General features: G+C 40.8%; 1 protein-coding gene across 9 annotated transcripts in view; it reads left to right on the top strand.

Moving 5' to 3' along the window:
* The window catches only part of LOC148386723 (cell adhesion molecule 2-like), a 225,844-nt gene that overhangs the window by 144,684 nt on the left and 59,229 nt on the right, over nt 1–21,931 (top strand). The gene's annotated exons all lie outside the window — the stretch shown is intronic.

Here is a 21,931-nt window from a genome sequence, read left to right as displayed (position 1 = left end):
AACATGGAAGCACGGCTCCATCCTGTTTTCTTGCAACAGTTGGGGCTCCTTAGTGACACTTAGATGTGATTTCAAAACAACAGCCTGACAGTATTGCCCTCTACGTCCACTGCGAACTGCCCATTGAGAACTTCTAATACGATAACATGCGTTTTTTTATGCCACTTGATCTCAGTACGTCTATTAGCGTATCTTTATACGTGTCCGAGCAGCTGCGAGACCCGATTTTGTAGACTGATGTTTACTTGTGACGATGCAAAAATTGAACTACACAGAAAAATAGAAGTATACATCCTCCATATTGAGGACAAAGCATTTGTAAGTGGCTCTAATTGAATCACGCTTTGTACATTTGAAAATGGTCTGCTCAAAGCTGCTTTTAGAATGGACCCATTTGGCCGTTTCCGTTTAATTTTTCCAAAGAAGTTGAAATAACAAGCAAGCCAAGCCAAAAAGGTTTCACCTCCTGCTGCATTGCACTCAATTGTTGGCTGGAAGTTATTTTCCAAAGTTCTCACAGTTGTTTGCTGCTTTTCTTGCCAAGAGCCATCATGCTGCTACATTTTCACCTGCAGTGGAGACCATTTCTGTTCTTTGAACATGGGTTAACCTCGGGAGATCACCAAGCAACATTTAAGAGCTAAATCAACTTTTGTAAGGCCCTATATAGCTCCCAGTGTCCAAATGGAGGAAGTCAATCATATTCTCCTCATTTCTCCCCCCCCCCCCATGCATCTTCAAGAATCCATTTGCTAGCTGCCCTCGGCGCTTCCCCTGTTGGATAAAAATGAAAACCACAGCAGTTGCTGAGCCGATTCGTTCTTAATCTATCACACTTCCTTGAGTCCCTTTGTAATTTTAATTTCATTTTCTAAACTCTTCTGTAATAACAACAAACCTGAGCTTAAGTTGAATTTAATTCCAATTCTGTATATGAAATAAATCTGCCTATTATTTATTTGCACACAATTAGTGAACACTTATCGTGGAAATGTTACTATAAAGTACCTTCACTAGCTTATCAGGTGCATGTATGCAAATCTGGTTTCCAGTTGAACAACCTGAGGCAATCGAAGTCTACCAACAACAGCTGAAGGGAACGTATCAGACCGAGATTCCCAACTGCATCCCACACAAGCCACCAGAGGCAACGTAAATAATGAATGATTTAACACTTGTTATTAAAATAAACACGCTTTTGCAAACAACAGTTGTGCAAATACAGATTAGGGTTGATCTGAGCTGTAGGTTTTTGCTTCGATCACATATTGGACGGAAGTGGCTGTACTGTAACCCCTTCACCCTTGGAAAATAGACAAATCAATACATGCAAAACTGAGCAAGATTATCGGAGTTGATCATCAAATTCTGCTGATAGATCCATTTCCCTTCCTGTCCCCTCATATAGCAGATTCCTGCTTTGGCAAAAAATAAATAAAATCTCATGGTTGATAATGTCGCATCCTGCTGGTTGAGATGCAACCAGCTCGGCTGCTCCGTAACGGGCTCGCTCGATATTCCGTCGTGGCTTCTTTTATCAAATTATGCATTTGAGCTTAATGTTACTGCAAATCTACGTTTGACATTCAACACTGAGCTAAATTTGATTACAGTTGACTATTTCATTATCAGTTGAGCCAAAACAATTATATGATGATTTATGAGCACAGTGGCAAGTTTTCCCCACTCGGCCTCTGCAAGCCAGCCCGATGGCGAATTTAGTCCATCGCACTTATCTTGCCTAGACAGCACAACCTCCTATTTCTCAACCCAAAGTGGACCCAGTGGTTAACATCAGCTAAATTCATCGGATGAACTTTGACCCAACCTTTGAATATTTTTTCACAGGCACACACACATAGAGGAATTTTGGACCTTCATATTAAAGTCTCTGCTTTTGGCTTCTGACAAAGCTCAAGCAGTCTGCAATGCGCCATCTGATATAGCGGGGCTGGCCTATCTTCAGGCTCTCCATATGCAGTCTTATAATTGCAATAATTGTCCCCTCGTGTTTGCGTGGTGACAGCTGTTCCAATCCTTTTATTTTCTGGGTAGATTAGTTGCACGACTATGCAGTCAGTTTGAATACTTTTTTTCATTTTCAAATAGGAGTTGATGATGACAATTTGGAAATACTTATCTTTTTTAACCATGAAAAAATATGGATATGGTGACTCATTGTTTGGCCATAAGCCCACCCACAATGACCCTCTCAGAACACTTGATTCAAGCTGTGCTTCTGCTAGGTGAAGCACATCTTCAAGAGAAGCATGCGGCAGCCCCCTTGATAACGGAATATATTGTTTTTTTTAGCTCAACAATGCCTTTTTGATGGAATTAAATCAACACAATGCACAGATTAACCAAGCCAATAGAGGGAAATATAACGGCATGAGCAAACACTTGAGGGGCCGCTTGTAGCAAAAGGATGCTCTCGCTTCAGTGTCCTCTTGGGGAGATTGAGGAAATAATGGGCTTGAGATAAAATCAACCTTATCAGACTCTTCACTTACCGGAATGACTCCTTTATGCACTCATACTCACAAGGCACACAACCATGCCTCTATTTTACTCTTTCATTTCTCTTTTGCACTATTATAGCCCCTTTTGCGACGTTTCTTGTTGTGCTTTTTGCCTCAACCCGGTCAAATATAGATGCGGTACTGAACTCCAGCCAACCTTCCTGCAACCTCTTTTCATGCTTTCAGTCCTCTGCCAGGACACAGACATTCGGCAGACATGCCCTCAGTTTCTTCTGCCTCTTTTTAGTGAAGTCACTTTGAACAACAGAGCATATTTGGCTTATACAAATACACACAGGGAAGTCTCTCTGGTAAAACATTATGCAAGCAAACTTTTGATCATGCAGAGTAAGACTTGCGACAGAAATAGCAAGAAGTCAACCATGCAAAAAAGTGAAACTCGGCTCCCATTTTTGTTTTGATAGGAACTTTTAGTGAGGAGCCCACCATGGTGCAGGGAATCTGGTGTGCATTAGTTCAGTATTACTCATCTGGGATCGACTTCTGTCCCAGCGCTGCAGGCCCTTCTGTTTAGCACTTTCTTAAGTGGTTACTACAGTCACGGTTTACTGCTTTAGCTCTGTGTAGAATCATATAGAATGAAACAAAAAAAAAAAGAATGTCTGGCTGTGATATATGGGGCTGTCTTATTCCAGTATTTTGTCGCTTCACAGGGTGGATACAAAAGTCGACTTGTATTTGGTTGAATGAATACTGCAAACATATTGGTTGTATACACCAGATATTTGGGTGACTCTCAAGGGTCGCCTTCTCGATTGGCAGCATTATTTGTGGCTTCTCGACAATCCTGTGTTGAAAATGGGGGAGGGGGGTAATCATCATAATTAAATTTTAAATGTATTAAAAATAAATAAAATTAATACATAATTAATAATAAATAGATATTCATTCATTAATAATTAACAATATTCAATTTTTATCATTCATATGATTTATTCAGATTTTATTTTCTGTTTAAGCGATTATCAACAATAATGTTGGCAATTCATGATTTTCATTGGTAGTGTATGATGAATCGCCGTTCCTCATGCACGTACTTCCCATCCCCGAGGACCACAGGGCTTCTTCCTCTGCTCTTTGCTTCAGTAAATACCACAAATTGGCCTAATTTACATAGGTCATTGCACAAATATGCTGCCTGTAGGATCTACAGAGAAAACCTTCAAGTTTCATCTCTCTACCTTTGGCAGCGCTTTGATTTCTCTTGAGATGTATCACAGTCAATTCTCAGTCTGGCATTGATTCATAAAGCATGCCACTGCATACCCCAAGAGCCTGCATATCCCTTCAGACACGCACGTGCACACACGGACGCACAAACTGTGCAAGCACATGAAAACTTCAGGTTATTGGCCAACGCAAATCCAATGGAACAGTTGGCCTGCTCTACACAAGCACCAAGAAATACATGAAAAAGAGAGAGTGAAAATCTGTGCGCCAAGCTGCCAACCATTACACACAACAGCCTTTTTAGTTCCACAAGTGCTGGGAAGAAAAAAAGTCATAAATTCAAGTCCTATGGAAAGCAAACACAGTGGCCACTTTGATCTTACTTGAATTCATGCACAGTAGAAGTGTCCACAGCAAAATGACTTATTTTACAGCCATTATCTTGGTTACTTCTCCGACTCAAGACACACAATGATAAATTAACATACTTACTGAAGAAATGACTTTAATTAGGGATGAAGACTTTTGGAAATCTGCCTACAGTTGATTTGGAGTCGCACGTGGGCTCGGCAGTCGGTAACAAATCTGCTGATTTGTGGGTTTTATCAAATTAATAAATGCGGTTTTGTCACGCAAACAGTCGTTGGTGCTGTTTAACTTTATTTGTAATAGCCAATCAGCAGGGATATGTCTGTGCATGGTTGTTGCCATTAAAGCAACTTCAGAAACTGAGCATGTCACCATGACAGATATTTAGTGTCTCTTGGAAGCTTTTTGAGGTTTGACTGTTTTTACTCCCATTTAAAGCCCTTGTTTGATTCCATTAAAATACATAATCCACATTTGTGAATTTTATCGACATTAAACCAAATGTCCCCCAAAATGTATCATGTTTGCAAATCCCATCAAACCACTGGCGGTTGATGTGTTTCGTCAGCAGCCATTTTCTTGTGCGCTGTTTAGATGATGCGATTATTATGAGCTCTCAGGGGAAATTCAGTTTAGTTTACACTGCTGTAATTTTGTCAGTCAGAAAACCAGACTACTCACAAATGCAGGCCCTCAAAGTGCGTGACTGCTTCCAGTTGCAATTTTTAGTTTGTCCACAGTGAGCAACTGATTGAAAAGCATCGAAATAAATCTGGTGCCGTTGGCAATCTAGCTTTTAGCTCACACACCCAAAACCTGCTGGAGTCACTTCATGTCTCTATCTCCCTTTACCAGGATATACTTTGCTTAAACCGAGCCACGTTTTTTCATGCAAGCTCCAATCCTGTTTCCCATTCTTATATGTCTCGAGTTATAAACCAAGGGATATACACACTACATTTCTCCTCTTGTTTATCTTCCCGAGAGGTCCCCATATGTCTCCCAGATGAGTAACAGGATATAATAGTATTTGGGTAGTAGGGGCGAATGTAAAATGAACTGGGATTGAGTGGGTGGGTGGGTGCTGCGGTCTGGGGGCTTTGCTTTGTTGCCGTTAACTATAGGCTGCAGAAAAGCCACAAAATTTGAACCCAACCTCTGTATTAGATCACTCGGGCTTGCTGGCACACAGTAATGAGAACCACACAGTCATGCTGCATGTGCACACAAAAAACACACAGTCTCACAATAATTCATTCGCGATGTGTCGTTGGGAACAAAACATGCGTTGCATGTCAATATTAGGCAGAGATTTTTAATAGACTGAATCACAGGTTTTAATGGTAATGTCTGCAGTGAGCAGTTGTAGCCATCTGGCTTCACTTGATCCTTTAATGTGGTTTTGCCGCATGCTAATATCACGGTGGCAATTTGTCTCTTCTAGGAAGCTTTGTACAAAGAGTCGATGGTGGTTTCAGCTATTTTTTTAGTATGACAAAACCAAACATCCCCAAAATAGAATTCACAGCAAAAAAAGTGTTTTTCCACACTGTTCCGCCACAGGCTTTCCGATTTCTTTTGTACTGACCTCAGCTCAAACACAGAACTTCTATGAGTTTGACCCAAAGGGGCAGGGAATCTCATGGGGGGATTTACTGTCGACCAAGTGAGAGCCAATAAACACTCCAGTGTTGCTGCAGAGTATTAGTAGTGGGAAGGCTTACTGAAAGGATGGGAGTGGGTGGAGTCAAGCTTATTAGTGTTCCTCCGGGTTTTATGGTTATTCTACATATGGCACACCTAGGCGATAATATCACAATCTTACCTATTCAGTCAAATTGAAGTAGTTCTGCTTGGAGTTTAAGAAGATCCTCGGGCGGGTAAAGATCAAAGTAACATAAAATTGGCACTTTGGGAGAACCATCGAAGCCACTCCGATGTAGCGAAAGGATGGATGGCTGTTTGATAAGGTCGGCGCTGGGTTGAGGAGAAAGCGTTTAATGGTGGAGGGTCAGAAGCGATTAGAGGTTAAAGGATGAACCAAAGCTGAACAAATGCTGTTAAGTTCTATATAACAGCCTGAGTATGGGGCTTTTCTTTTGATTGGGATCTATCTGCAGTCTCTGCACTTAAAGTGAAAGTGTGAGCATTGATAACGTCTGTTGCGCTATTAGAGTCCACATGCTGAAGGTGAGCAAGTGAACTACTAAGGTTGTTGGATCCATTTGGAAATGCTTGCGTGGATGACCTTGTCATTTTTTTGCTGTATGTTCTTTGCAATGTATCACTGACAATAATTCACATTGTTTACATATATAGAGAATAGAGGAGGGTCAAGGATGCATATAAACAGATTGAAGCACCGACACACACTTATCTCTTTGCTGTAAACATGCATAAAGTAGGGCGCCGGAAGCTGTGATGTCATCAAGAGAGCAGAAGTGAAGGGGAAAAACAGTGAATCATGTTTGTTTATAGCAGCTTATTTAAAGATGGTCTACCTTATATATTTTTCATCCAGTTAGGTTATACAACAATAGTGTTAGGAGTCTTCAGCAGGATTTTGTAGAAAAGGTCCCATCATAATTATAATAAGGTTCCAAGTGTTAGTTCCTGTTTGCGCCCTCCTGGTTTAGTTATTAAAATCTGTTTTAATTGAATTTAATTTCAAATCCTTCAGCTATAAAAGGCATAGGAATTTGTAAGAATGCTTCCATGGAATATTGATGCTTACATCACTGAAAAACATACCAGTTCTTTCCGTACAGTTTTGTTCTCACGGAGGTTGCATTTCTGACACAAGCTCAAGTTGTGTAAATATGAGTGAATAGTATTGGATCATTTTTTTGACAAACTTGTGACAGCAACCTTGAAATGTGACCTTATTATCCAGTGTTAAATGAAGCATACTTGCCATCCAGTTATTGTATGAGTGAGGCATATTGTGTGAAGGAGAAAAGGAGAGCTAAAAAAAAAAAGACTATCCTGGAAATATTGACCCACATACTGTGTACAATATACAGCACAATGCATTTGAAACGGCAAGCGTCCTTTTAGCTGCTTGCGTCACGCTCTGCCCCCAGAAGGGATTGCAACCTTCATCTTTGTCCTTCACAAACAAAAACTCATAATCTCACTATCGCCCTCAGGTCACCGGTAACAAAGTGATGAGTTTAGGTGCACTTGAGTGTATATAAAAAACTATATATATATATATATATATATATATATATATATATATATATATATATATATATATATATATTATTATTATTATATCTGTATTATTATATCTGTTGAAATGGTCTGGCATGAGAAATATCTTAATAATCCACAACCTTTTTTTTAAACCTCCTTTTCAGTCCGTTTCTCTCATTTTCCAATTTCAATATGCTCTTCAGAAGTCATTTGTGGTTTTATACTTTTCTTCAGTGCACTTACCCGCGCTGAGAGGCTGTCTGTCAGCATGTTCATGCGTGTGTGCATCTGTGAATGTGCGTGTGCGACAAAAAAAAAAGGGGGGGCTGTCTGCAGCTGGGAGAATATGAAAAATGGACAAAGGCAACTTCTTCTTTCCTGTCTTGTTTAGTTTTCCAGTTTCTCCACTGCCGTCCTCCCCACTGAGGGCCTGTCTGATTCTGTCTGACATTGCGGTCGTGAGTGTGTGTATGTGTGTCCAGTATATGTGTGATCACGCATGTACCTGCGGCATTTACACGTTTTCCGTCTTAGCTATCACGATACCGCTGAGGTGAGAGCCAAGTGTAATGATGTTGCTGCAAGTGGCCAGCTGGCTGTTGGCTGTCTTGGTGTTTCTCGTGTCAACACATTTGCACCCAGGGGAGCGACAGACATCCCAGAGTCCTTTGTGCTATCTTCTAGGCCATTTTGAACCTTTTTACAGACATTTTATGGGTCACTTAGTCCTTGGTGTCTTTTTTCTTCATGCATAGAGGAAGGCTGGGTGATCATTTATTTTCCCATATCATTCAGTCACAATTACCATTGGTTAAAAGTTGCCCCTTTTAACATCTCTGCAGCTTCACATGTATTGCAAACGGGCACGCGCTTGATTGAGAAATCGGCAATCACCTGATCATCGTAATCCACCTGAAATGTATCGCGATGAGTAAGCCCGATCACATAATAATAGCATGTCTTGGTTAGCCTTGGTCTCGCTCTCCCGCCATCTCCTTGTCTGCTTCTATGTGTCTGCTCAATGCCAATTACAGCACCTCTTACCCAAGTGTTGACTGATCTCCTTTGGGCATGTGTCATCTCCCGTCGTCTTAGCTTCTTTCCTTTTGTCAACTTTAGGCCCACCAACACCTTCTTTGCCGCTGTCATTTTCTCACTTCTTCATTGCAATGTGTAAGATCTGCGGGAGGTCTTTGTCCCCATATCCACTGGAGCAGTTCAAGCTCTATTGCATTTACAAGACTTGAAGTGTTTTCAGGATATTAAAAGCCGTTTGTCCAACTGATTTCCAACCGATACGATGTTGGGAATACATTGATATAATTTAAATGATCAAAGATTTTGAGGTGGTAATTGTAGGTCAGTCCAAATGATACACTCAACGTCGATTTTGACACGATAGTGTTTCTCCGTAGTTCGGCCGTCACTTGCGAGAAAAGAAAATGGCAACTCTGCCAAACCAAGTGTGTAATTTCACACTTGATTGGCATGCAGACACTCGAGAGACCCAACTATTTGTACACAAGCAATTAAAAAGTTCCTTTTCCATAATATGTCCTCTTGAAGATTTTCTTTCCACTCACTCAGCGTTTCTTGCCGGTGCCTAGCCAAGCAGCATTGTTTTCCTGGATGGGAATGATTCTCTGCCGCCTTGATTTTAAATGCTATCGAATTAGTAGATGAGCTATGATATTTTAGGCCAACGTTTCCCAAACTATACTGAGCCAAGGCACATATTTGACATTGGAAGAAAAATAAACACCCGACCAAAGAGACATATGTTCATTTGGATAGGTGAAATTGGAAAGAGGAATTGGATCATTTCCCTTTGCTCTCACAACACACTCGTCTCCCAAGACACGAGTTGGAAATGTAATAATTGTGATTAAATTTGACTTTGGAATGTCAGATTATTTTCACGTAAAGCAATCGTCTAGTTTTGAGACTGAAGTCGCCTCCTGTGTGCATTTCACTATCCTAGCAGGTGTGCTGCAACATATAAATCACCACAAGCACACACTTGGCTGATGGCGCATTTTAGTGCATTCGCTCCAGCGGCTTTGGTTTGTACACGGCGGAGTGATGCAGCATAGCAAGGAACTCGGGTCAGAGCTCCACCAAAATACATTCCTACAATACATATTGCGTGCAAAATCCGCACTGCCGATGAAAGCATCTGGGCAGAGGGGAAAGACATCAGTCAAAATGACACTTAAAAGCCTTGTCGACGGAGATGCCCGGCCAAAGTGGAGTCCAAGTCCCTCCGTTCGCTCCTGCTACTTGCACATCTATTTTAATCTTACCTCTCGCTGTGATTCTTGCCTGACCAGCACGTGATCAATACGGGCAGGCGGCCATGTAATTATGATAGATTGGATTTCTCTGAGCATGAAACTGGTGACACGGGGCAGGGGGATTTTGTGACACGTTTAGTGAGATGTTAAGATTTCTCGCAACCAGACAGGCTTGCTGTGTGTTCTTGCTTCCAGGCGGAAGTCTGGATCACCCTTTCGTAACAGACGAGATTAGACTAGTTTGTGTGCTTTAGTCTAGCTTCAAAATACACCAACAGTTTTATTTATTTTCTACAATAAGCATTTTGTCCCACTATAATGAATTGCATATGAAATGCATGTTTTCCAAAAAGCAATTGGCTTTAATTGAACATCCTACTAAATTCTCATTAGAATGTTTTTTTGTTTGTTTTGTTTTTTTAGCACCAGGCAGTGAAACCAGCTCATGTTAACACAGTTTTTGTTTTGTGCAAGTTTGATAATGAAACCAACAAAGAAAATATTTTCTGTAGCGGGAAAGCAAACATGGCTGAATAAGTCAAGCAAAGCGTTTGCCAATCAACACAGTTGCGCTTGCGAAAACATGCAGATTATTTCATCTGTTTGAGTGGACTCCAGCAGGCACATTTGATGCTGCGTTGGCACCGTGCGCATCTACCCTGCGAATAACAAGCAAGTCACTGGTGTATAAGAATTGCAAATCAAATTTTATGTCACTCACAAGCTCCCAAACGCAAACAAGGCGTGGTGCACTACTCCAATGTGGCTTTCTAAACTCTCCTCATTTTATTGTCTTTGTTAATATCCCAGTCCCCAAACACACACCGGCAGTAAAGAGCCCACACATTGGAATGGAACTGAACATTTTCCAGGGCATCACTGAATTCTTGATTCGCTCCTATAAGACACATTTTTTATATATTACCGTTGTGCTTAAACATAGGAAAATAGAAAACAACACTTAAATGATGAGTCCATTCAAATGTATGACACAAAGAAGACTCATTTTTTTATATATATATTTGGTCGAATTTATTGTTGAGTCTTTCATTATACGGATTGCAAGGGGATACAAGGGCCTGCCAGAAAATGGAGGCTGACCTCGGCACCCCGCTAAGAGGGTGGAGGGTGCGACTCTCTGTTCTCCCGTCTGACTGCATGGCTGACTCCCTCGCCGCGAGAGTCTGCCACGTGTCAGCTAGCCTAATTACAACGGCTCCGCTTCTCCGAGATGAGCGACGGACTCTGTTCTCAGCATCCATCATCTCGTCCCTCTCATTTACATTCTGTGTACAGTACTTGTAAATTCCCACTTTGTTTTGCCCGCTCACTAAAAAGGCCTAAAATTCATTGGGAAAAAAAAGTACAGCCCGCTGTTTGACTCATTTGTTTTCCTAATTACCTGCTGTGTGCAAAATTCAAGTTTGCATCACTGTTGAGAGCCCGGCTGCTGAGCCTTTGTTGCGCAAGGCTTTTGTTTAGTTTCCTGATTATTTATTAGCTACACTGTATGCGTTTGGGCACACATTGCATGAAAGTATGTGCGCTGTTTTTTTTTTTTTTTTAACTCTGTGATTCATTTACTGAGTCAGTGACAGGGACTAAATCTCAGCAGCAAATGAGATATGCAACGGATCAAATCAGTCACATGTTCAGTCAGGCACCATTAAAACCCCCCCACAAAAGATGATTTATAAGGTGAGGAGTTCTCTGGCTCGCTCTTCCCTCTGCTACTCATTTGATATCATACCTATGCTTCTAATTTTCTGTCTCTCTGATCCAGGCACCATGACCTGATGGCCACATGGCAGGAAGCAGCAGCCTAGTTGAGGGCCACTGCCCCTCCATGTAATTGCACATTTTAATAGGGATCAACAGTGAGAAGGCTTTCAACTGGCTGCTCTCTTTTGGCATGCCAGTAAATCCATTTTGAATTAAACCCCTAGTGATGCATATTTGTTTAAATAAATCGCAATGGCGGTGAAAATTAGGTCTAATTATCATGCAATTTTATGGTTGAATCAATCAGCTTCTTTAGTTAGTGTCTTTTCCCCCCTTTGGATGTGTCATAAATACGAATCCGAAAAATAACAAGATGCTTCCAGCCAAATTAGTTATTAGTATCTATTTATTCCCATCCTTCTGTCATTTCCTCACTTTTTTGCATAATAAAGCTGTCAACAGGAAGGAATGGGTGAAGAAATGGAAATAACAAATACAGCTTGAAGAAAATCTTTCACCATAATTATGCAATTACGGGCACATAGTTTTAGATATACTTTGGAGATGAATGCAAAAACATTTTATATTGAAACCAGTAAGGAGAGAAAATTCAAGTGTCCCCCCCCCCCTTGCCATCAGAACCAACAATAAGCATGTTCCGCGTTTTAATAATTCATATTATCGCCGATTGTCTAATGCGTGAAATGAGAAGGATCAGTGTGTTAATTGATTGAGGAGTCGTTCATTTACATGATAATGTGCTAGAGAAAAATACAGCCCCCTGTGACAGATGATGGATGATGATAAGCAAGTCAATTGGCGGGTAATTGCTGGTGAAGGCTTCACAGTCTGTAAGAGATTTGCAAGATTTGCAACACATGGACGCCCTCGGCAGTTCAAGTCAGGTGACATGAGAGAAACCTCTGCATTCAAATGGGACTTGGGGGAAAAAAAAGTCTTAGCACTGAAAGATTCGGACTAAAAGTAATATTACTTTGTCAACTTTACAAATCTGTTTGGATTAATGATAGTTGGTGTGCAATGCTTGCAACGGTGGCGCTGTCGAGTTGCGATTCATGGGTTCCTTTTTCGATTTATGCCTTCACTTAATATAGCAAAACAATTTACAGTGCTACACTTTTTGGCTTGTCTCTACATTGTTAAGCAGCTACCCTGTTGGGCGCTCACGAGATATTTCCGATGAATGCTCGGACGGTGAATAGGCGCATTAATCACTGGACAACCCCGCCAGCACCGCTTTATCATATCTTCTCCACACAAACTATGTAGCAGGCGGCTTTGGCCACACGCATGGATGGAAGTCTCCGCCATGCAGAAGCAATCATTCCAGCCCAGGCAATGCGATCCCTGATGAGCTGCATCAATAGCAATCATAAAATTTGCCACAACGGTGATGGATTTTTCTGCCATTCTGCCCTCATTACAGGCCAGTCTGATGGCTTGGCTCAAATCATTGCTACCCAAACTGATCATCGCAATACGTTATGTTTACTAGTAAACATTCAAAATCATCTTCAATTTGTTAGATGATGTGCTACAGTATGTACGATATCTAAATTCTGCCTAAATATGGCAACCAAAAGGAATTAGCTGCGAAATAGGCATTCGTTTTTTTTTTTTTTAATGGATGTCCTGCTGCCAACGGATGATGAAAAAGCTATTCTATCATCAAGGCAAATTTTCCTTTTGGAGGCAGTTAAGCACCTCTGATTAACAAGTGCAGCGGCGTGATAACGTGTTTTCCACCTTCCTGATTTTTTTTTCTATCTTTGTCCCGCTCACATGTTTCCCGAGCAAATTTTAATACGAGTCAAAAATGCACAAGTAAACACAAAAGGCAATTTTTAAATGAAGGTTTTTATTATTAAAGGAGTCGGCGGGGGGGTCATATCTCTCACTGTGTGAAAAAAATGATAGGCCTAGAAACCTAATAACTGGCTGGGCCCCCCTCAGCAGCCATAACTGAAATCAAGCATTTTCTATAACTGGCAAGGAGTCATTCACATCTCTGCGGAGAAATTTTGGCTCACTCTTTCTTGCAGAATTGCTTTGATTTAGCAACACTGGAGGCTTTTTGAGCTTGAGCGGCATTTTAAAGGTTATGCTACAGCATTTCAATCAGATTCATGTCTGGACTTCAACTAAGCCACTCCAAGCCTTCATTTTGCTCGCAAGTGTTATATTGTCTGTCTGCATTTGTTGATGCACTGTTTGTGTTCAAATGTCACATGCTTAATTGTATGACGCCACAAAATAAATGCTAATGGTAATCAGTCTTTGATATTTTGCATTGTATGTAGTCGTTTTGAATAGGCAACGTCTTTGTTTTGTATCTACTCGGTTGACTATGAAATTGGGCGTGGCATTTGTGCACCACGAGCAGAAATTGCTATCTATAGGCTGTAATTTGATCCTGAGAGAACCCTGCAGGTTGCTTTTTTTTTTTTTTTTTTCCCCTCCCATATACATGTTGGCTTTCTTTCCTTTAGCTTTCTTCTTCTTCAAAGTGTACAATATATGCCATGTGCTCTACATGCAAGCACCTCTCTCGGTATCCATTCCCAATGAATCCCCGCTACTTGTGCTTTGCGCGAGTGAGCCGCCTTTGAATCGAACACCGAGCCATTAGAGGTTTGCCCCTCATTCATAAGACGTGAATCCTTTTATGTCAAAGGTGTTGACATGAAAGAGCGAGTTTATTTAGTTGGCCGTTTCAGACGGCCGCGTTGTTTCCAAGGGAACGGCTATGATGAGCGTTGTTTTGCCGCCGCAGCCGTTGAATTGGAGGGCATTACTCGTCGTTATGGTCTGAAATTGGCTGGGATATAACAGGATAACATCTAATCTCTTCAATTAGACCCAGTGGGGGGGCTTCCCACTGTGTATGTGCGTGTATATTAGCTTTCATCATTTTGATGTGTTTGTGTGTGAAAGAATATATGCTTCTGACACCACTTATTTATATCGTGATAATATTTATACACTTATATTAATACAATATTTATATCTATCTTCATGTATCTTCCACTAATGATGAAGCACGGCGGCGCCGAATGAACATCAAAAGACTTTTGTTCTATCTTCTATAGAGTTCTTTAATCATGAATCACCCTTTCCGACCATTAATGTATTTTTTTGCACACATTGTAATGGCCATGGAGGTACATATTCAATACTCTTTATGTTAACATACATAATGCATAACTATCTAGACTCAGCCCTCCTCAAAGTGTTGCACTTCAACTGATTTCCTCTCTCATTTGTCCTTTTCTGCCCATTCCATCTGTCCCCGAGGCTCAAAATTGTGTTCCACTCATCTCTCGTGAGGCGTTATTCTCACTTTGTCACTCGGGCGCTCTCATCACTTTAGTACGAGTAAAAATGCTACTCTAACCGAGCAATTGAGGGGACCGTATATCAACTCAGACCTGCAGCCTGCTTCCATATTAGAGTCTGTCTCTTGCAAAGATTCTTATTGTGTTTATTTGGCCTGGGAATTGGCCAATGATATGTTTAATGCTCTAAAAGAAGGCCCTTACAATACACTGCTCTTTTTATGCCTCCAGATACCTTAGCGGTAAGGTGATATGCTGCCAGAATACAAAGCAGGCTTTTTTTTTTTGGGTCAAGTTCGAATGTCATGACGACACCTCCTGAGACAACCACCGGGGATAGTCTTTGGCTCAAGTGTACTCCAGAGTAGCTGAGGCTTTGCGTCATGGACATTTGTGCTTTTTTTTTTTTTTTAGCCCACTGTGGAAATTGAACATATTTCAGCTTATGTTTTGGCAGCATTGTAAACAATTTCTTTTCAATTTGAATTGAATTGTTTGTTGAATCATGACACACCTGAGATAGTCACAACAATAGAAAGATGAGTTTTTATTTTTTTTTTATAAATAATAATGAAAAATACCCTTTAACATGTGGACAGTATTAGGCAGATACTGTACACTTTGTGTGTGTGTGTGTACATGTGTGTGTGTGCTCACTCACATCCACTTGCTCTCTTAGCTACTCTCCAAATCAATACTTCACATTCTCCAGGGCTTCCTTGGCCTGTTATTGAAACAGTTATGAATTCTAAAAACTCAGCTCACTGACTCTCTGACCCTGAAAAATGCCTGGTGAAAAGAGATGGAGGCTGCCACCAGTACGCACCCCCCCACCCCGCCCCCCGCCTCCCGCAACCTTTGTAAACAAATGCGGAATGACTGTTCAGAAAAAAAAAAATCAAAATAAAAGAGATGCCTTTCAGTGCTTTTAATATTTGATTCTGTTAGATGACCTCAATTCCCAAAAGGTCCACGAAAGAAAAGTCTCATTTCAAAATGAGATGTGCAGGATAGACGATAAAAATAAACTTTGCAATGCATTCAGATGGCCTTCATTTGAAGATAGTGCTCTTAAAGTTACTTAATATTTAATCACAAGTTTCCAGCCTGTTTTTTACATTGCATGAAATAAATGCCCAATGTCAAAGGAAAAAAAATCAAATTATCGATGGAATAATCGATTCCAATAAGATTAGCTTTAGTCTTCATTTAAAATGATCTCTCATTGGTTCAATAATAATTGTATGTATCAAAAGTGGTATAAATTACTTGGTATAAGTATCGATGAGTTGATTACTGTATAAAAAGTGCTTGCGCATCACTCATAGGCCAGACGACACTGTGGCCGTCAAAATGTAATCAGCAGCAATGGTCAGAGGCTTACATATAAGTAAATTCTGGTTTCACCGTGTGCTGCAGCAAGACCGAGTTTAGTTTACGGTGAACTGACAGAATCACAATCATCCCTGCCTAGTAAGTCATTATTATGCCTCTTCACCTTTGCTTTAGATGGAATAAAGAAGTCATGCATTTCACAAGCAGATCATTAAACATACTGTTTGCAGGCAGCCGCCTTGTGTTGCTGTGTGATCATCAAATATACTGTGCCTACATTCCGTGTGCGTTGGAGTGTGTTTGTCTTTACTCATAAATGTGTGTGAGTGTGTTGTGCACACACATGCCTAGTGCGGCTCGCTAGTTTGCCAGATAAGAGAAGCAGTGGGAAGCCTATGAAAACTTAATGTTAAGCTTCACATTTAAAAGGAAGTGCATTAGGAAGCAGCACAGTCTCCTCACAGCATCCTTCCTCCCCAGCTCGGAGTCCCCCCCCCCCCCGTCAGATCCCACACAAAACCACTGACCCCCAACTAGCCACTTATACTCAGTCCCTCACCACCCGCCAACATCTTACAGTCATACGATTCAGCCCCGAATGAATAACAATATTTTGTGGGGGATTTTCTCTGCTCGGGTTATCATATGCAATACGGATGAAGAGAAATGGACTATTTTGAAGAGATGTGGAATCAACTATAGCTTGACAATCTTCTGTACAGCTTTTTCATACAAAAACAAATCAGCAGATGGTTATTTGAAATCTAAAAATTTTATGAATGAAGTAAAATGTAATATATGCGTTCAACTGTTTATACGTGAATATAATTGTACCTGGTCATGTGACCTTTTCTACTCGAATGTCAGCCCAAGAATATGAAATTGGATCATCACACATTCCTCAATACCCCCTTCCAGTTTCCCAACACTGGTAATTGTACCATTCAGAACAAATTCAAAATGCAGGCCTTCCTTTCATGGACTATGCTCGGGAAATTGGTTAAAAACTTAATCTGGCTAACACAGTAAAGAAAACACAGCTTCTGTGGCAGAGCTTTTGAAAAGAATTAATAATGCATAAGGCCACCTTACTGCACTAAAGAAGAGAGGAGTTGACATGGTCACACAGTGAATATTTCTTGTACTTTAGAGGCTGGAAACACATTCTGCATAATAGAATAATGGATCCTATTATTTGGTTTCAATTTTCCTCCAAGCGTCGCACTGAACTTTCATTTCTATGATAGGAACTAATGGAACGAAAACTAATAGATTCAGAATGTCAAACTGACCTGTAATAACCGTACAGGCAATGTTTGAGTCCCATTTTAATTCTTTTAGTATAAAAGTATAAAAAAAACAAGTTGACCACTGTTAACATTCCCAATGCAATTTGCTTAATTCAATGATAAATTAGATAATAACTAGATTAAAAAATATATATTTAAAGAAGTGTGACCAACATGTGCCTTTTGCCACCAGATTGACTCCAGTTCTGAATTGTAAGACTTCAGAAGCATTCCCTTACACAATCCAGTTTTGTCAGGATAATTAGCTACTGAAGTTGTCTTGTCCAATATAAAAGCTAAAGAAGAGCTAATGAAGTCCGAACAAACTAGCCATTAGAAGCCTGTGTAATGAATTAGGTACCCAATCTATTTAAATTGGTGGCATGTTGGCTGGCGTAAGATGTTTCAGAGCACCTTGATGGAGCTTGTTTTGAAGCTTTGAGAGTTTCTCCATCACTCACGCAGACGCAAACCATTACAAGCTGGCACACGCTCATCACTGCCTTCGTCCTGCATCTCAGCCTGTCGTTCGCACGCCGTCGCCGTGCTTCATTAGACAACAAAAGCTCGTTGGAGGCATGTCACAAAGCTAATTTGCGACACGTGGCTACTAGCTCTTTGAAACCGTATCACACATAGAGTGTCGGGGCCGCCAATGAGTCAAGCTGGGAGGAAAACAGCTCGCTACTTAGATCCCATTAGCTGCTTTTTGCGCCACTTTGGATCATCCGTTTATTTGCTTTTTGAGAAACATTGTTTAAGAGGAGTGCTTGCGGAAATGCCATCCTCCGATTTCTATCCAAGTGATCTTGATTATAGTCACGGTCATTTATTCGAGTGTAACAGCAGCTTTTAATCGTTTGATTGCGAAACCCGGTTCCTCTTTCTTCTCCTAATTGCTATTTTGCTGCTGATTTAAACCTCATTTGCTTTAACCACACTCACCATTTGTTAAATATGACATTTGTTGCCAGGCATCATGGGCAGAACTGCAAGGGAGTCAACAGGGGAAAAATCATTCAGCTCACTCAGCATCTATAGCGCTCGACAACATCTCTTCTTCCTTTGGATCGCCCCATCCGTAACCTTTTGACCTTCACTGCTTCCGCTACTTTATTGTGCTATACCTCTCTGTTGTGAGTGAGTAACAGCAGGTGTCCCAGGCATAGTAAATAAAACATCCTTCCTTTATTGGTGAAATACTGAAAAGGTGCATGTCTTGCCAGAGGCAGGGGGTTTAGGGCCCGAGGGGTGATGATTACAGAAATAGACTGGGTGAATGTACAGTCTGTGTATGTGCACTCAAGAAATGGCACTCAAAGATGTGCACAATAGGATGGAAAAGAAAATGAAATCAGCGTACATGTATTTGGTATTGATCATGTAAAACTATGGAACCCAACTGAGAGAATTACTGTTCTTGGATTGACTGAAGCAAAAAGTAATTCAGTCCCAAAATAGTCCAATGCTCTTGGTGTCATTCACAGCATGTCTTAGTGCTCTATATTATCTCTTGCTGCCATTTCAAATCCCTCTCTCCCCTTTTCTCTACAGTAAAAAAAAAAAAAAAAAGTATCCCCTACAGCTTCCACCCCCCGTATTATCTGATCTCCCACTCACCTCCACACCTGTCCATCTCCCAGTCACATCCCCCTCTGGATACCCAGATCAGCCAACTCCTGCCTTTGTTCCCCTCCACAGTGTCTCACTCGTCTCACTTTTCCAGCTCCCTGTCTCCCCGATTGTGACCCCGCCTGTCCCCGGCTTCCTGTCTACCTGTCCCCTGATTTGATTTGTTTACTTCAGCTTGACTGACCACCTCCCACTCCTGTGCATATTTTAGTTGTGCATACACAATGTAGTTTGACTCTGAGTTCTGACTGTTTTGTCACTTCTTTGTCTGAATGTGTAATTTAGGCAAGCACCTCCTACGCATCGCCGCAGGACTACATACACTAATTACTGCTGTTTACACTGACACCAAAGGACAGTTATGTGCAAAACCCACATTAGATTCCTTGGCCATCTATTCTAGTCGCCTCCTCTTATAGATTTTTTAATATTTGTGCAGGGATGTGCAATGCATCACTCCGATAAAACACGATTCAATATGCATCTCGATAGGTGGGGTTTGATTTTAAAGTGGAACGATTCGATTCAGTGGGATTACGATGAATGAGTTTTTTGTTATTTTTTTTAAACGAATGACCTTGTCAGTAATGTAAATGTGGCATTTCTTTCAAAGATTTATTTTTTCAATATAAGACGATTCTATCTCCATCCACTTTGAAGGGGAATAATTTGATTTGATACGCCCACATCAATGGGTTTTGCAGTTCAAATAGTTTGTTTCAAATCTAGTATTTAGTATTAAAGGTCACAATAATAATCTTAATCCCTTATCATTCATTATAGAAGTCATATTGTGAGTTTGAGTGACATAAACTGCTGTTGTCAGCACAGACTATAAGGATAGCTAATGATGCACGATGTGATGTTGCAGGACAGAGGTCGTGGTCCACAGTCAAAATGGAAGTCATTAAAGCTTTTATCCATTAGTAGGAGTCGACTGGCATGAATTAGCAAACAGCTGCAAGCTGGAGACAATCAAGGCCTGTCAAGAGCCAAAGTGAACTGGTCATTTCTTGGACTTGCCTGTTTTTAATTCCTTTTGCTTTTCCTTCGCTCTTTCGTCAATGTGGAGCACCACTGAATAAATGTTTCCTAATTGTGGCACTCGTGAGACGTTAAAGCGATGCCTCTTTGTAAAGCATCCCCAAGTTCAGGAGATCTTGGAGGGAACATGATTTGATTACAGATTTCACTTGCCATACTTGTTTGTTATGCAAAGACTGACAGGCTGATTTGTGTTTGCATGATATAGCATGTGTTGAACAGCTGACGCGCACGGAGCCCGCAATAGTCATTATGGAATTGATTACAAAGAGATTTAGAACAAAGCCGATTGCGATCTGATTCAGATTAGCTTTTAATTCAATTTGTATTTGGAATAAATTTGTCAAATTGTATGAATTTGACATTTTCTGAAACACTTCAATAATTTCCATTTGATGATTATTTATAGCTTGTTTATAGGTTGACTTTTTCTTCACGAGTAACAGTGTGTAAAATGATGACTGATGCTATGTATGCACTTAGCCTTGAAGAGGACCTCCAGTCATCCTTGGTCCGACCAAGTTGAAGTGGCAGCAGAGGCACTTTAGCAAAGTTTAGATAAAAAAGCTCAACTGCCACTTTAAAGTAAAGTACTATGCTATGGCAATAGCCAATTGTTGGTTTTTTTTCCTGGGTTCTTGACAAGTACTGACATAAGTGTGGCGAGTGTAGGCTGGAAGTGACTGTGATGAAGAACACGGCGATCCCATCACAAAAGTGTCTAAGGCCGCTTAGCCTTGCCATCGTCCCGAGAGAGTGGAGGAAATGACATTATCTGTTCAGCGCCACTCTTCCTCACCAGTAGCAGAATAGAAGTGCAGCCACTGCCAAAGATGTTGCTGATGCCAGTTACAGTCAATGCAGACAGAATTGCTTTGGAATGCGACTTTTTAAGAATTGATTACATTTCCCGCTCACGCGCTGACAAGTTTACTTTTCTTCGTCACTGATGCGAGCTTTCACCCTCTTAGATCAATGTGTGTATGCAAATGCACAGTGTCCATTAGTGTGTGTTTGCCATCACACACACTCTAAACCCTCTTATCCCTCCTCTGAGGGCACAGCTTAGTGTAAACAAAGGGGAGCGGCAGAGGGAATTATCGTCAATCCGGGGGAGATCTGCGAGTCATTTACAAAACATAATTCATTTCAAGCATATTATCCCCACCAAAAAATTAATGGACTTAAACACTGTTGACAGATTATGACACATCACAGTCCATTAAATGCTAATGAACTCTGGGGTGTCACTGTCGATTGCTATAACAGTTTTTAATCTCATTTTGGAATCCTTGAAAAGTTATTCTTGATATTCTCCGTTTTTTCTCTTGCATAAGAATGTTGGAAGTTGAAAAGTGATGGTTTAGTGGGCCTCTCTTTCTCTCTCAGCTTTTGCTGCCTTTAAATGTTTTGTTTAAACAAGGCACTTGAAGATTTTAATGCGGAAAAGCACTTTTGATAACGCTTGGCGCAACGCTGTGAAACAATGTTATCCCACCTGGTGTTGATTCTAAGTCGCTCCCTGAGTGTGGACGTTTGTGTATGGCTTTGACCTTATCAGTGATGGATTACTGCAGACACACAACACAGTGTGCTCCATCGTCAGACCAGACTCAGAAGCCAAAAAAGGAAGCATCGTTTCACATTCACAAACATGTCATCCATCTGTTTACATCCCGTGCACTTTAAGTCTAACTAATGTTTTGTCTTTTCCCATTTTGTCTTTCATTCCCGCCTGGTCGCTTGACTGCCATCTGACTCATGACTCCTCATCATCAGGTAAGCACACAACTTCCTGTTTGTCACATTTGTTGTGTTGGTCCTTCACCATTGTATGTAACTACAATTCTGTCAAAATCACAATTTTCAAAGCTATAACTGTAGACTTAATTGAGCAAACTGATTATTAGTGTATTTTCCTATTTCCTGTAATGACTGAACACATATACTGAACATTCAAATGTTGTCAGCTTCTAAAG

Source organism: Syngnathus floridae, chromosome 15 (genome assembly GCF_059516105.1).
Source record: "Syngnathus floridae isolate MCC-2025c chromosome 15, RoL_Sflo_1.0, whole genome shotgun sequence".
Classification (NCBI taxonomy): Eukaryota; Metazoa; Chordata; class Actinopteri; order Syngnathiformes; family Syngnathidae; genus Syngnathus; species Syngnathus floridae.
Note: the sequence above shows the minus strand (reverse complement) of the source record. Positions and strands in the feature narration are given on the sequence as shown.